At 45.5% G+C, this 14,084-nt stretch overlaps 1 long non-coding RNA gene across 1 annotated transcript in view; it reads right to left on the reverse strand.

Annotated features, from left to right (window-relative positions):
* Positions 1-9,701: 9,701 nt before the first annotated feature.
* The window catches only part of LOC130541967 (uncharacterized), a 52,263-nt gene continuing 47,880 nt past the window's right edge, over positions 9,702-14,084 (reverse strand). The window contains exons 3-4 of the long non-coding RNA XR_008956130.1: positions 12,288-12,440; positions 9,702-9,914 (exon numbers count right to left, since the gene is read on the reverse strand). This is a non-coding gene — a long non-coding RNA (uncharacterized LOC130541967). The remainder of the gene's footprint in view (positions 9,915-12,287; positions 12,441-14,084) is intronic.

Consider the following 14,084-nt stretch of genomic DNA (forward strand, 5'->3'; position numbering starts at 1 on the left):
TACCCACCCCACCACCACCATGTGAGGATGCAGCAAGAAGACAGCATCTGAAAACCAAGAAGAGGGCTTTCATCAGATACTGGATCTGCTTGAACTTGAGCTCAGATTTCCCAGCCTCCAGAACTGTGAGAAATAAATGTTCATTGTGAAGCCCCCCAGCTATGGTATCTTGTCATCACTCTAAAGGGACAAAGGTACTTTCCAAGGCTTCAAGAAGTGGCTTTGCCATTTCACTCTTTCAGCTCATGAGATAGCCTTCAATAGTGTCACCCAAAGGTGTGCATGGTAAAACAGAGGAAATATTTATTCTTTTCCATTTGAATATTTAAATATTGGTGATAGAGTTTCTGGAAAAAGAGAAATAATCCCTGGGTGGGGTCCGTGTGAAGGTAAGGATGGAGGTAAGTTGATAGGTACACAGGATTCACCTCAGAGCACCCCTGGGATGCTACCCACACATACCAGAGGTGTAGACAGACAGAGCCAGTGTGTTTGAGCATCGTGAAAGACCAGCCCTCAGATCCAATTCATGGATCTCTCCTGGAAATGAGTCTCAATGATCCAGAGTGAAGAAGGAGTCCAGATGCCAAGCCTACAGTGAAAGGTCAGCTGAGAAGTTGGATGGTCCGGTTGGAGAGCTTGCCTGAGAAAAAGTATGGGAGCCTCCCCTCCTATAGTGAACTGAGTAATATGAGTCAATCCATCCGATCTATCCAACTAGAAAAGCTGCATAAAATATAAGAAACATCTGCTAAAAGACATCAGATTAGCAACAGGATTACAAAGAATGACAACATTTGGGGCCATTTTTAGTCTAGGGATGACTACCATTTCTACGAGAGTGGAAACATCAAACTTCGGGACCCATCAAGAATAAAAGTACTAGGGATGCCTATGTGGCTAAGTCATTAAGTGTCTGCCTTGGGCTCAGGTCATGATCCCAGGGTCCTGGGATCAAGTCCCACATCGGGCTCCTTGCTCAGCGGGGAACCTCCTTCTCCCTCTGCTGCTCCCCCTGCTTGTGCTCTCTCTCTCTCTGACAAATAAATAAATAAAATCTTAAAAAAAAAGAATAAAAGCACTAGTAGGGGTGAGACACTCTTTGGTCTGAGAGATCAAAGGATTGCTTTCTAGGAGAAGCAACAAAATTAGTCTTTATAGGGACTACAGCCTGGCCTCAGTCATCAGAGTGGTCCAGGAGCCCTCAAATCCTGAATTGGATGAAAGGGATCTTGGATGCTATGAACCTGCCAGAAACCATTGGCAATTATCCGTAAAAAGACAATTAACATTATCCTTACCTTCAAAGTATTTCTACAAACAGCTTTGCACGTAGAATGTCTGACTCAAGATAAAAGATAACCAAGCAATCAAGAAGACAAACCAACACAAATAAAAACTAGCAGAAACACTGAGCAATAGAAACAGGCCCACACAAGTTCCAGATAGTGAAGATACCACTCACAGATTCTTAACTAGCTATGTTTACTACTTTCAGGGAGATAAAAGACAAGACTGAGATTTTGGTGAATTTGAAACTTTTTTAATAACATAAATGAAAGAAGCCAGATTCAAAAGTCTGTGTATTATATGACTCCATTCATATGACCCCTGCCAAAGGCAAAACTGTAAGGACAGAAAACATCAGCCATTGCTGGGGCTGGGGCTGCAGAATCAGGAAGTGGCTGACCTCAAAGGGGAATTTTAGGGCGATGGAACTGTTCTGCCTGGTACCGGGGTGGTGGATACAAGACTCTGCGTTGGTCAAAACCCATAGAACTGCACATCGCAGACTGCACTTTGATGTACGCAAAGTTTGAACACGTAAAGGAGGCTGGAGGATCCCAGGATGGAATGCAGACTGTGACCACAGACTCTGACCATATTACAAATGTGTGACGTGGCCTCTGGAAGGGGTGGGGGGTGGAAAGCAGCTGACCTAAGTAACTTGGGAAAATGATCTTTTGACCGGAAACTGAAAGACTACAGACATAAGTAACAGTACTTGGACACTGCTCTAGCTTCCCACAAGATAAACAATTACCAAACTGCTTCACACGTGTGCTGGGATGGAACAAACACGTGACTGCACGGTGCATGGTGGGAGCCAGTGTCTCACTGTTGGAGAGGGAGGTTATAGATCAGCAGAGGGAGATGGGCATGAGTCCTTCCTGAAGGGCTGCCCCAGAGTCTGAGACATCAGTGTGATGTTGAACACGTGCTTAGTTCAGTGTGCAGAGACAGGTAGAGAAATGATGAAAAGTATGTATGTGTAAATGGGCTGGGGCACAAGCACATTTCCTGGCTGTGTCTGCTGGGAGGGGCTAGAAGCAGCAACACTCCAGGGGCAGGGAGCACACCCAGCACCCAGGTCTTGGTTTCTAAATACCATTTTCCAACAAAAGAAATTAGGGCTCCTTGGAGAAATGGCTGAGTCTAGGGTGCAGTAGCTGGGAGCAGCAGCAGCCTGGACTATGGCATCTCTGGTTCCAGGAAGCAGGCCAGGATGAGGGGTGGAGGCGATCTCACCTCTGTCTGCTTCTCTCAGCCTGTGTTATGGGAGGCTGGGTAGGCCAGGTGGCTGGAGGAGAGTCAGCCACCCAAGACTGAGAACTCTCTTTGCCACCAGGATGCAAATATTCCTAGACCGTAGCATTACATTAAAAAAAAACTGTTAAAATTTTCAACAAGAAGAAAAATTAAGACCCTTTATTTGAAAAGAGAAAAGCCAATGCTTTCCCCTTTGCCACAACTCTATGAGTGAAGTTGTACATACATCCCCTATAATAGAAGTAGTTTAAGAGACAGTGCATAGGAATACACATTTCCTAATTGGTGGCCAAGAACCTTTCTTCGTCCTCACACACTTACTAGTATACACTCTTATACTAACACTGAGTTTAATAGCTGTGCACGGTACAGAAAAGGGTTTCTGTAACGAAAGAAGAATTCCATAAAATGTTCATGGAGGAGCCCCTAAGGACGGCTGGACTGATGGTTTTGCTAATAAACGGGAAGTGAAAGAACACAGGACTAGAGCAGAAATTCCCCCAGTTGTTGAAACAAACTTGTGTTGAAGATCACCAGTGGCAAACCCAGGGGTGCTGCGCCCTTACTGGGAAGGGGTTGGGCCAAGACTTGAATAAATGATGTCATGATTTAAAGTGAGACTATCTCTTCTGACCTTTCTTGTCATAGGCTTTATATAAACAAAGTGCTAGACTTTACCTGAAAACTGCAAAAATCCATGATTTAGATACATGTGTTAGTCCCTTTGGGCCACTATAACAAAGTGCCACAGGCCAGGAGGCTTATAAACAATAGAAATTTATGTCTCCCGGTTCTGGGGCCTGGAAATCTGAGGTCAGGACACCAGCACGGTCAGGGGAGGGCCCTCTTCCAAGTTGTAGACCTCTCATATCCTCACAGGGTAGAAGGGGCAGGGGAACTCTCTGGGACCCCTTATTTTAAGGGTGCTAATCCCATCACAGGGCTCCACCAAACTCCCAAAGACTCCATCTCCTAATACCATTATTTTGGGGATTAGAATTTTAGCATGTGACTTTTGGGGGAGGATGCAAATATTCCTAGACCGTAGCATTACATTAAAAAAAAAACTGTTAAAATTTTCAACAAGAAGAAAAATTAAGACCCTTTATTTGAAAAGAGAAAAGCCAATGCTTTCCCCTTAGTTCCTCCCAAAGTAAGATCTAGAGGTAGTGATTGACATTTTTCTCATTATGAATCCTCTCAGGACTTTGTATAGCCTGTGGCAGGTACAAAGGGAGAGAACAACATTCTTCACTTTAAGGGATTGATTATGAGCACAACCCTTCCTAGTTGAATGTTGTTCTCCTTTTACTTTGGTAAATCAAAATATAAATCAGTGGCACAGATATTGAGTTTTTAATATTTCATTTTTTTATTTTTTTAATGATCTTATGTATTTATTTATTTGAGAGAGAGCATGAATGGGGGAAGGGCAGAGGGAGAAGCAAGCTCCCCACTGACCAGAGAGCCCGATGCAGGGCTTGATCCCAGGACCTGAGCCCAAAGCAAATGTTTAACCAACTGAGCCACCCAGGGGCCCCATTAATATTTTAAAATACAACATTACTTGTGAAAAGTAATTAGTGTAAGGTTGTATATGTACTGTGTGTATACCTCAAGTTCAAGTAATGGCTTTCGTTGCAGTTCTAAGGAAAAATTAATGGCACAAAATATAGCATTACAACCACGATGAGTAGTGCCATTGATACTAAGTACTATTCTCCCTTATATTCTCTATACTTTACTAACCAAAGCCCAAAATTGCTTCTGAGAGAGAGTGAGAGAGAGAGAGTGTGCGTGTGTGCAGATTAGTCATAGTTGAAGAGAGAGTCTGAACTGGAAGCTGGGACTGAGATGTGGGGTCCGCACCAGTTTGGAGGGATATGCACATCTGCTGTATTGTGTGAATGCTCAGTTAAAAGGCCCCCTTCTCCTTTGGAAAAGTGTGGAGGATACAGCACATGGAGTCCAGGTGCGGACCCCAGGACCAGGAGTCGCCAGTAAGGAGCCCGGTGAGCTTGAGCCCCATACTTACCCCTGAGCCTCAGGCCAGGCAGGCAGGAGCTGGCACCCACATTTTTCTCTGGGGTTTTGGACACACCACCCAACAGTTGGATAGAGGTTCTTCACCTGTGACAGCAGTGATAACAACATCCACCTGCCTCTGTGCCCGAGGTGTGGGACCGGCAGGAGAAGACAGAGCCGGGGGAGTGCTTTGTGACCAGGGACTAGCCAAGGTCTGGGGCCTCCTCATTCACAACACTCTCAGTAGCTCCATGGCTAGGCCTGCTGGTAGAAGCTCAACTCTGGCGCCTCCCACCCCAACGGTCCCTGGTGAATTCTGGTTCTCTCCTCCTCTATAACCAGGTGCCCCCAGCTGCAGGGGCTTACTCTTCCATGCAGACCACTGAGGTTTCCCGGGGCCTGGCCAAGCTCATTGTGTAAAATTTCAACTCAGATCCATCCCATAAAAGCCAGGGACTCTACCCACATGTGCTGGTATCAGGGAGATTTTGACAAGATAGGTCCAGAGCTGCCCTGATGTCCTGTTCTCCCATCTCCACACCAGCCTTCAAGAACCTAAAGCCAGCTGCACTGGTCTGCATGGATCATCAGGCCACCTAACTGATCAAAGGTTTGCAAGGAGCAGCCATTAGGGTCTGCAATGGGCTGGAGATGCGCCTCGTCCTGGACCATCTTCAGAAAGCTACAAGAGCTTGGCCTCCCCTGGACCAGGAATACACCTGAGGATAGCCCTGGGTTCAATCCCAGCCTCAGCAGTCACATCTTGTGGCCCTTTCCTGCTCTAGGATGGCCTCCTGGAGGAAAGGAAAAGGTTGGAAGAAACAGCTGCTCACCAGCACACCGAAGGGTCCAGCATGAAGGGCAAAGGCTAGTGCTCAGGGGTCTGCAGCCACAGTCCCCTCCACACCCAGCAGGTGTGGGCTGCTGAGCTGTCCTCTCCCTACACTAGCTCTGAGCTGAGCTGCAAGGCCAGCTGGTGCTCCTGGGGGCCTTCTATACCTTCTGACCACCCTGTTCATGGACCGCAGAGCCCATGCCCACCCTGGCATGTAGGCTTCCTGAGGGCAGGACAGGGCTCCCCGTGCACTACCTCCTACCACCCCTGGGCTGGAGTCGAGTAAGTGCTCAGTGTACATCCCCTCAGGGAGGAGCAAGGGAGGGTGAAGGAGCCAGAGGTCGGGCCAGGAAGAGAAGGAGCACCCGGAGTGGGCACGTTTCAAGATCATTGTGCTGGACAGAACTGAGAGAGCACCACCGCTGGGAGGACTGAATTATTAGCACATGCAGAGTGCTTGAGGCCAACCATGCCTGGGGAAGGAGCCCCCCAGGAGCCAGGTCCTAGCCCGGAAGAGGGCCTGTGCAAGAGGGGGCACGCGTGCCCCCATGTGAGCATACAGCCCATCCAGCCTCTTTCCTGTCAGCTGCTTCGCTGAAGGAAAGTGAGCCTCCAGAGAGAAGGGTCTGGGTAGGGATGCCAGATTTAGAAAGAAGGAAGCATAGCCGCCCAGTGAAATGTGAAGTTCCAATAAGCACTAAGTACAATTTTTAGTTTAAGTATGTCGTATGCAGTATTTGGGACATACTTCTCCTAAAAAAATTTTCCATTGAATTTCTGCTCAAAGTTAACTGGTGTCTGAGTCTCTTCAGGCTGTTAGAACAGAACACCCCAGGCTGGGGGGCTTATAAACAACAGACATTCGTTTCTCACAGTTCTGGAGGCTGGGAAGTCCCGCGATCCAGCAGACTCCGTGTGCGGTGGGAACGCTTCTTCCTGGTTCAGGGACAGCTGTCTCCTCGCTGTGTTTTCTCATGGCAGAAGAGGCCAGCTGGCTCTCTGGGGTCTAATCCCATTCATGAGGGCGTCCTCATGACCTAATCATCTCTCAAAAGGCCCGATTTCCTAATACCATCCCATTGGGGATTAGGATTTAAGGTATGAATTTGGGGGCGGAGGACATAAGCATTCAGTCTACAATCAGTGGGCATCCAGTATTTTCTCTGGCAACCCTAACCTGGTGACTCCCAAGGGACAGGTGTCCTCACCAACAACATGGGCAGAGGTGGAGATAGAGTCCTCCCCCATTAATGTTGACACTAAACCATTATGAAAACTCCATCTCCAGAATTCATGACCCAGTGTCCTCAAACCTGGCTCGCCTGAGCAGAGGGCCTCCTCTTGAGTGGGGAAGCAAGCAGGGAGGAAAGGAAAGGAACGCAGAACCTGTTCTGGCAGGCCTCCCATCTGCTGACGTGCCCAAGGGCTCCATGCTCCAGAGAGGCTGTCTACCGCTCAGATTCTCTGGCCCCCACAGCCCTGGAACACTGAGGCTACTGCCCTCTGGCTGTAGGAAATTATTTACTTAGGTCTGATAAATAGGTCAACGGGCAGAGCAGAACCAACCCTTCAGGGCCTTCAGGCCTCCCAAGCAGCATCTGAGAAAAGTCCCTGGAGATCCTGTGCAATGAGAGCAGCCGCAGGCAGGGAAGGAGCCAGTTCTCACACCAGCCCCAGGTGTGGAAGTGGGTATGACGCGGGCCCATAGGACAAACTGCCCGCCCACCAAGAGAAGATGCTCCACAGTCTGGGGCCCAGGCGGGGCCACCGAAAGCCTGGCTTTGAAGGACCGAGTCTGCAGAAAATCTTGAGGGCAGGAACGTGCAAGCCTTTGTGTGTGCCTGTGAGTGTCTATGGGTGTGTGTCCATGTGTCTGTGTGTGTGTCCATGTATCTGTGTGCGTCTGTCCTGGGTCTATCTGTGGGCACCTATATGTATGTGCGCGTGTCTGTCGGTATGTTTGTATTTGTCTGTGGGGGGGGGGGGGAGTGGTGCCTGTGTGCACCTGTGAACGTCCATTAGAGTGTTTGTGTGTGCATGTGTGTGTCTGTCGGTCCATGCCTGCCAGCCTCTGTGTGTCTCTGTGTCTCTGTGTCTGGCAGTGTGTCACCATGTCTGAAGGTGTTTGTGGGTCTCCAAGGGCATACATGTTTGTGCCCAAGTGGGAGGGCACGTTTCTTTCGCCATAGCACGCCGGCATCTCTTGAGAGGTCAAGGGGAGAAAAACAGGCCATCTTTGCGTGTCTCCCAGTTGCAGGCTGAAATTCTCATGAGATTCCTGCTTACTAGAAGACATCCTGGGGGTGCCTGGGTGGCTCAGTCAGTTAAGCGTGTGCCTTCTGCTTGGTTCATGGTCCTGGGGTCCTGGGATTGAGTCCCACTTTGGGCTCTCTGCTCAGCGGGAAGCCTGCTTCTCTCTCTCCCTCTGCCCAAAACTCCCCCTGCTTGTGTTCTCTCTCTCTCTGTCTAATAAATAAATAAAGTCTTTAGGGAAAAAAATAGAAGGCATCCTGAGGGGGTTTCCCTTGCGTCTTGGGGCACCTGGTGCCTCCCCTCACAGCTGCCTGGAGCCCGCAGCGGGCAGGAGCCGTCAGTGTGGGAAGGTCTGAGGTGAGTCGCTCTTAGCTCCAGCTCAGACAGCTAGTTGGACCAAAGCTGCTGTTGGCCATGCTGTGCAGAGCTGGAGTCTGGGTTTGTCTGGAATCCCCGGTAAATAAACAGGAAATTCCCAAGTGGCTCCTGAAAATGACTTGCATGCAGTGGGGTGAAAATAGATAGTCTTTAGGAAAAACAGGGCTCATAACTCACACTTTCTTCCCAGGCTCATTTTTTCCTAAAGAGATGTTTTTATAAAGTTGGGAATGGATTTTAAACACATATCATAAAAGGACATGGAAAGCAGGCTTAAAGGGGATGGAATCCTGGTTTAGTTCAAGAAAGCTGAGTGATGCAGGGAATCGGGGTGCAGACACCTTGTCTGCAGTGGGACATGTGTCTTCCGGATGTCCAGGCATACGTGAGCATGTCTGCGGACACTCACACCAGCATTTTCCTACACACGGGGCTTATGGAGCACATATCAAATATCTTGATGCATAGAATCCTGCTTTCCAGTGGCAGACATGTGCCATACACAATGGCACATTGTGAATGAGGCTGTACTTGAACTGTCCCGTGTTCAGTGGGCTTCAGGTGTTTTCCTGACTTTTGTCACAAACGCTGCTGCAGTGAACACCTTTGTCATTTGTTTTCACTCGATTGCGAGTCCATCTGCAGGATTAAATCCTACAGATGGAGTCACTGAGTCATGTGCATACAAACACAGATCGAGTGATGCTGCTGATGCCGTAGAGGGTGATGGGCAGAGCCAAGAGTGGCCAGACACAAACCACACGGCCACCGACCTCAGTGGGAAACAGAGGAACAGGACCAGCGTGCCCTGAAGAGGTGAACAAGTGCTGCCCACACCCACACCCAACACTACCTTAGAGGGCAGGGGGAGAGGGCAAGACACTCAAGCATGATTCCTCAATTTCTGCCTCATTCTCCTCGAGTTCCGGTTCATCCCTCCCAAGTTGGCCCCATAACCAAGTCTGTCTTCCATGCTTCACATTTCATACCCCGCCTATGCCAAGCCACCCAGGACAGGGGGCTGCCATGGGTGGATTTCCTCAACTACTGGGGGTCTAGGACCCACCTGCAAACCCAGAAGGTAGTTGAGGCTTCCCAGCCAGGACCCAGCCTTCTGCTGCCTCATGGACCTGTGGGTGAGCTCCTCCCAATGATTCAGGACTGGCTCCAGTCCCATACTTACTCTTGAGTGTGTGCTGCTGGTACAGACCAAACCTGACCAACCATGAGTCCAACACACTGTGCCAGAAGAAGGACCCTGTTCTGAGACTCGGAGGCTCAGGCACCACATGAATAACCAGATGCCTGGTCTGGGGCCCACTGCCCAGGGTTCTGTCTCCCTCCTGGTGCAGCCCAGAGGCTGCTTACACAGAACACAATGGCAGCTCTTGAATGTCATAGAGAAGAAGCTGAGTTCCACCCAGAGACTTCCTCCTACAGTACTTGAGTTTCGGTTATATATTCAAAGAATGAGGGAGTCATTAAGGTGAATAATCTGCTCTGTTAAAATCTGGATACAATCATACAGAATATGTTCTCTGCCCATGATGAAATCAAACCAGAAATCAATACCAAAAACACAACAAGAAAATCTGTAAAGACTGAAAATTAAACAATACCCCTCTAAATAACCCATGCATCAAAGAGGAAATCTCAAAGGAAATTTTAAAATACACAGAACTGAATAAAAATTGTGATGGCTAATTTTATCTATCAACTTGACTGGGCTGAGTTGCCGGTATATCTGGTTAAACATTATCTCTGGGTGTGTCTGTGAGGATGTCTCTGGAAGGGATTAGCATTTGAATTGATGGATTCAATAAAGCAGGAGGTCTCCCCAACGTGGGTGGGCACCATCCAATTCAGCAAGGGCCTGAATAAAACAAAAAGGCAGGGGAAGGTTGAACTCACTCTCTGCTCGACTCCTTGACCTGTAATGTTAATCTTCTGCCTTTGTTGGTCCTGGTTCTCAGGATTTCCGACTTAAACTGGAATCTGTAGCATCGGCTCTCAGGCCTCAGACCTTCCAACTATATCTTTGACTGTCCTAGGTTTCTAACTTGCAGAGGACAGATCATGGGACTTCCCCGCCTCTGTAATTGCATAAGTCAATAACATATACAAAATCTCTTTATATATATATATATATATATATATATATATGGAGAGCGTTACATGATTTATTGATTGATAGATGATAGATAGATGATAGATAGATAGATAGATAGATGTAGAATATTGAGACACAGATATAGGTATATAGGATCTTCCCATGATCTATTTATAGTTAGATGATATAGATATATGGATATCCTATTGATTCTGTTTCTCTGGAGAGCCCTGACTAATACAAAAAAAAAAGAAAGAAAGAAAACACAGCCTATCTAAAGAAGCAAGACATAGCTAAAGCAATGTTGAGAGGGAAATTTATAGCACTAAGTTCTTACATTAGAAGAGGTGAAGGACTTCCAGCATGACAACATGAGGAGTTCTATGGACTTGCTCCTCAATGAAACTACTGAAAAGCATAAGAAACAACTACTTAAAGTGTCAGAAAGTGGTCCCAAGGTTATATAGCAAATGAAAAAAAAAAGACCAGGTATTCAAGAAAATCTACTATAATTCAGTAAGGGCAGTGAGAGTTTGTAGTATTTGAACCCAAACCTGCTTCATGCCTCTTCCCTCCCAACTCAGGAAGACAGAATCTCCATTCCAGTTGGGTGCAGCCAAGAACACATTGCTCTTTCTCCCTGGGGCTCCCAGTTGGAGACTACAGAATCTTCCCGGGAAGGACAGGTCACTGCTTCTTAGCCTACCTCCAGCTGCCTGAGGCTAAGTTCTAGGTGACAATGGCTGAGAGGTGGGAGTTCTACGCAGCCACCACTCATGGGAAATTTTCCACTTTGGACATGGTGCCACTGAGAATACAGGGACCCCAAATACCTCTGCCCCACCTTGTAAGGTAGTGGTTCCATGCTAGGAAAGGCAAACAGAAGCACAGAGGCCACTGCCCAACCCCATCTACCAGGCACCAAGCAAACAAAGTATGGATATCACCTGAGGAAAAGTACATCACTTTCCCCACCCCACCTCAACAGCCAAGGCTCAAAGATTTTGCCTGGTGGGAAAGCAGAGAATGTGAGAAAGAAACACTAAGGGGGAGTCCAGCTAATACCAGAACAAACATTGACACCCAGAACCACTCTTTGAACAGAGCCGTGATTTGATTGGATTAGTCTATGGAGTAATTGTTGAGAACAACATAGCAATTAGCCAGCAATTAATGGAGCAAAATAGCTGGGTGTTGTCAGAGAAAGAGTCAGAGAAAGCACTGCCAAACCCATGGTCATTACAGACCCAAGCATGTCCCCCACTCTGGTTAGAGCAATATCAAAGGCTTAACAGTGCAGAGGAGAATAAATTCGACAAAAATAATCCAACCATTCACTAAACAAATAAACATGCAAATAACAATAGCAAGCCTTTTAGGGGAGTTGAGTACCAGTACCCAGAGTTGCTACAAGATATTATCCAAAATATCCCAACAGAAAGTAATGAAACATGCAAAGAAACAAGAAAGCATAACCCATACACCAGGAAAGAAACAAACAATAGAAACTGCCTGTGACAGTGACCAAATGTCAAATTTAGCAGAGCCTTTCAAGTGGCCATTATAATATGTTCAAAGAACTAAATGAAACTATGATTAAAGAAGTTAAGAAAAGTATGATGACAATGTTGCATCAAATAGAGAATGTCAATAAAGAGAATTTTTTTAAAGCAAATGGAAATACTGGATTTGGAAAGTAACATAAAGAAAATAAAATTTCCATTAGAGAGGCTCAATGGTACATTTAAATTGGCAAAAGAAAGAATTTTAGCAAAGCTAAAGATAGATCAATAGAGAATATGCAAACTGAAGAAAAGAGGGAAAAATAGACAAAAACAGAGCCTCCAAGATATGTGCAACACTGTTAAGCACAGCAATATACATGTACAGTAGCACAACCCCAACCCCGCCATCCATGGGGGACACATTCCACGACCCCCAGTGGACGCCTGAAACTGCAGATAACACTGAGCCTTATATAAACTATGTTTTTTCCTATACATACATACCTATAATAAAGTTTAATTTATAAATTAGACATAGTAAGAGATTAACAACAACAATAATAAAATAGAACAATTATCAAGTTGCATGAATGTGGTCTCTCTCTCTCCATATCTACTGTATTGTACTCACTCTTTTTGTGATGAGAGATAAAATGCTTCTGTGATGAGATGAAATGAGGTGAATGATGTAGGCACTGTGAAGTAGTGTTGGGCTACTATTGACCTTCAATGATATGTCAGAAGGATGATCATCTGCTTCCAGACTGCAGATGAATGTAGGTAACTGAAACAATGGAAAACAAAATCATGGATAAGAGGGAACCACTGTAATGGGAGTAACAGAAAGTGTTAAAGTAAATAAACAAGGAAGCCATCATGCTGAGGTGGCTCTACTGCCTCGATAGCCTGGGTAAGCAGATCAAAACCTAAGCTAGAGTCAGTTTATAAATGCACTCATTTCTGAGAAAATGAAATTTAAGAACAGTCAACCTCAAATAGCTAACTAGGCTTGCCCAAAAAAGGCAACTACTTAAGCCATAGTGAATCAAATAATTTCTTTGCTCTACTTCCATATCTTCGCTATGAAAGTCTTTCCTCTAACTTCTGTCAGCAGAGCATTCCTAACTACTGTTGGTTTGGTGCTGCCCAATTCAGATTGATATTTGCTCAAAATAAAGACTTCAAATTTTTAATGTGCCTCCGTTTGTTTATTTATTTATTTTAGAGAGAAAGAGCATGGTGGGGAGGGGCAGAGGGAAAGGGAGAGAATCTCAAGCAGACTCCCCAGTGAGTGTGGTCTTGATCTCACCACCTGAGCCGAAATAAAGAGTCAGATGCTTAACCAACCCAGACACCCCTTCTCAGTTTATCTTTTAACAAAGGAAAGCAGAGAGAGAAAGGAAAAGGGAAAATACCCAAAGAAATGATGAGTGAAAACTTCCCAGGTTTATTGAAAAATGATAATCTACACATCCAAGAAGCTCAATGAACTCCCAAAATGCTGAAAACCAAAAACAAGTAGAAAATTTTGAAAGCAACAGGGAAAAACATGTATCACTTACAAAAGAACCCCAAGAAGATTAACAGCTGACTCTCATCAAAAACAATGATGACCAAAAGAAAGTGGCCTAACCTGTTCAAAGTTATCAAAAAAAAAAAAAAAAAAAAAAAAAAAAAACCCACCAACCAAGAATCCTATATCCAGCAAAGCTCTCAAAAATGGAAGGTGAAATAAAGACCTTCCCAGATAAACAAAAAGTGAGATAATTTGTTTCTAGCAACCTCTCCCCCATACAAGAAATACTAAAGGGAGTTCTTCAAGATAAAAGTAAGTGATCCCAGAGGGTAATTAGAATTTACACAAAAGATAAGGAGCATTTATAAAGATAATTACATAATTATGTTGTTTAATTGTAAAAGATCCTATAAAATGTCTATTTTCATTTTTTTTCTTAACTGGTTTAAGAAACAATTACATAAAATGATATGTATATAATGTATAGTTGGACATATATATAATATATACACTTTAGATCCAAAGATACAGCTAGACTGAAAGTAAATGAATTAAAAATAAAGACCCACATAAAGAGCAATTTCAGGAAAATTGGGGTGGCTATACTTAAAAAAAAAAACTGTTATGAGAGATAAAGAGAGCCTCAGTACAGGTCAGCTTGTTGATACTTCCCACAAAAGAACTCCTACACTCATCTGGAGCTCCAAGTTTTACAATTTTTGCCAAAAGAACACCTCCAGTTTGCCTGGTCTGGAGGCCAGCAGAGTTTACAGCTGTGGTCCCAAAGGACTAGATATATTTGCATATCTTAAAGGCTGCTGCCTGAAAGTCTAGCTTTCAAAGAGCCAGAAGCTATGTGCTACCTGAGATGCCTCCCTCTGAAACACTCACAAGTATTGGCAAACCCTCAAT

This window comes from Ursus arctos, unplaced genomic scaffold (assembly GCF_023065955.2).
Source record: "Ursus arctos isolate Adak ecotype North America unplaced genomic scaffold, UrsArc2.0 scaffold_28, whole genome shotgun sequence".
NCBI lineage: Eukaryota > Metazoa > Chordata > Mammalia > Carnivora > Ursidae > Ursus > Ursus arctos.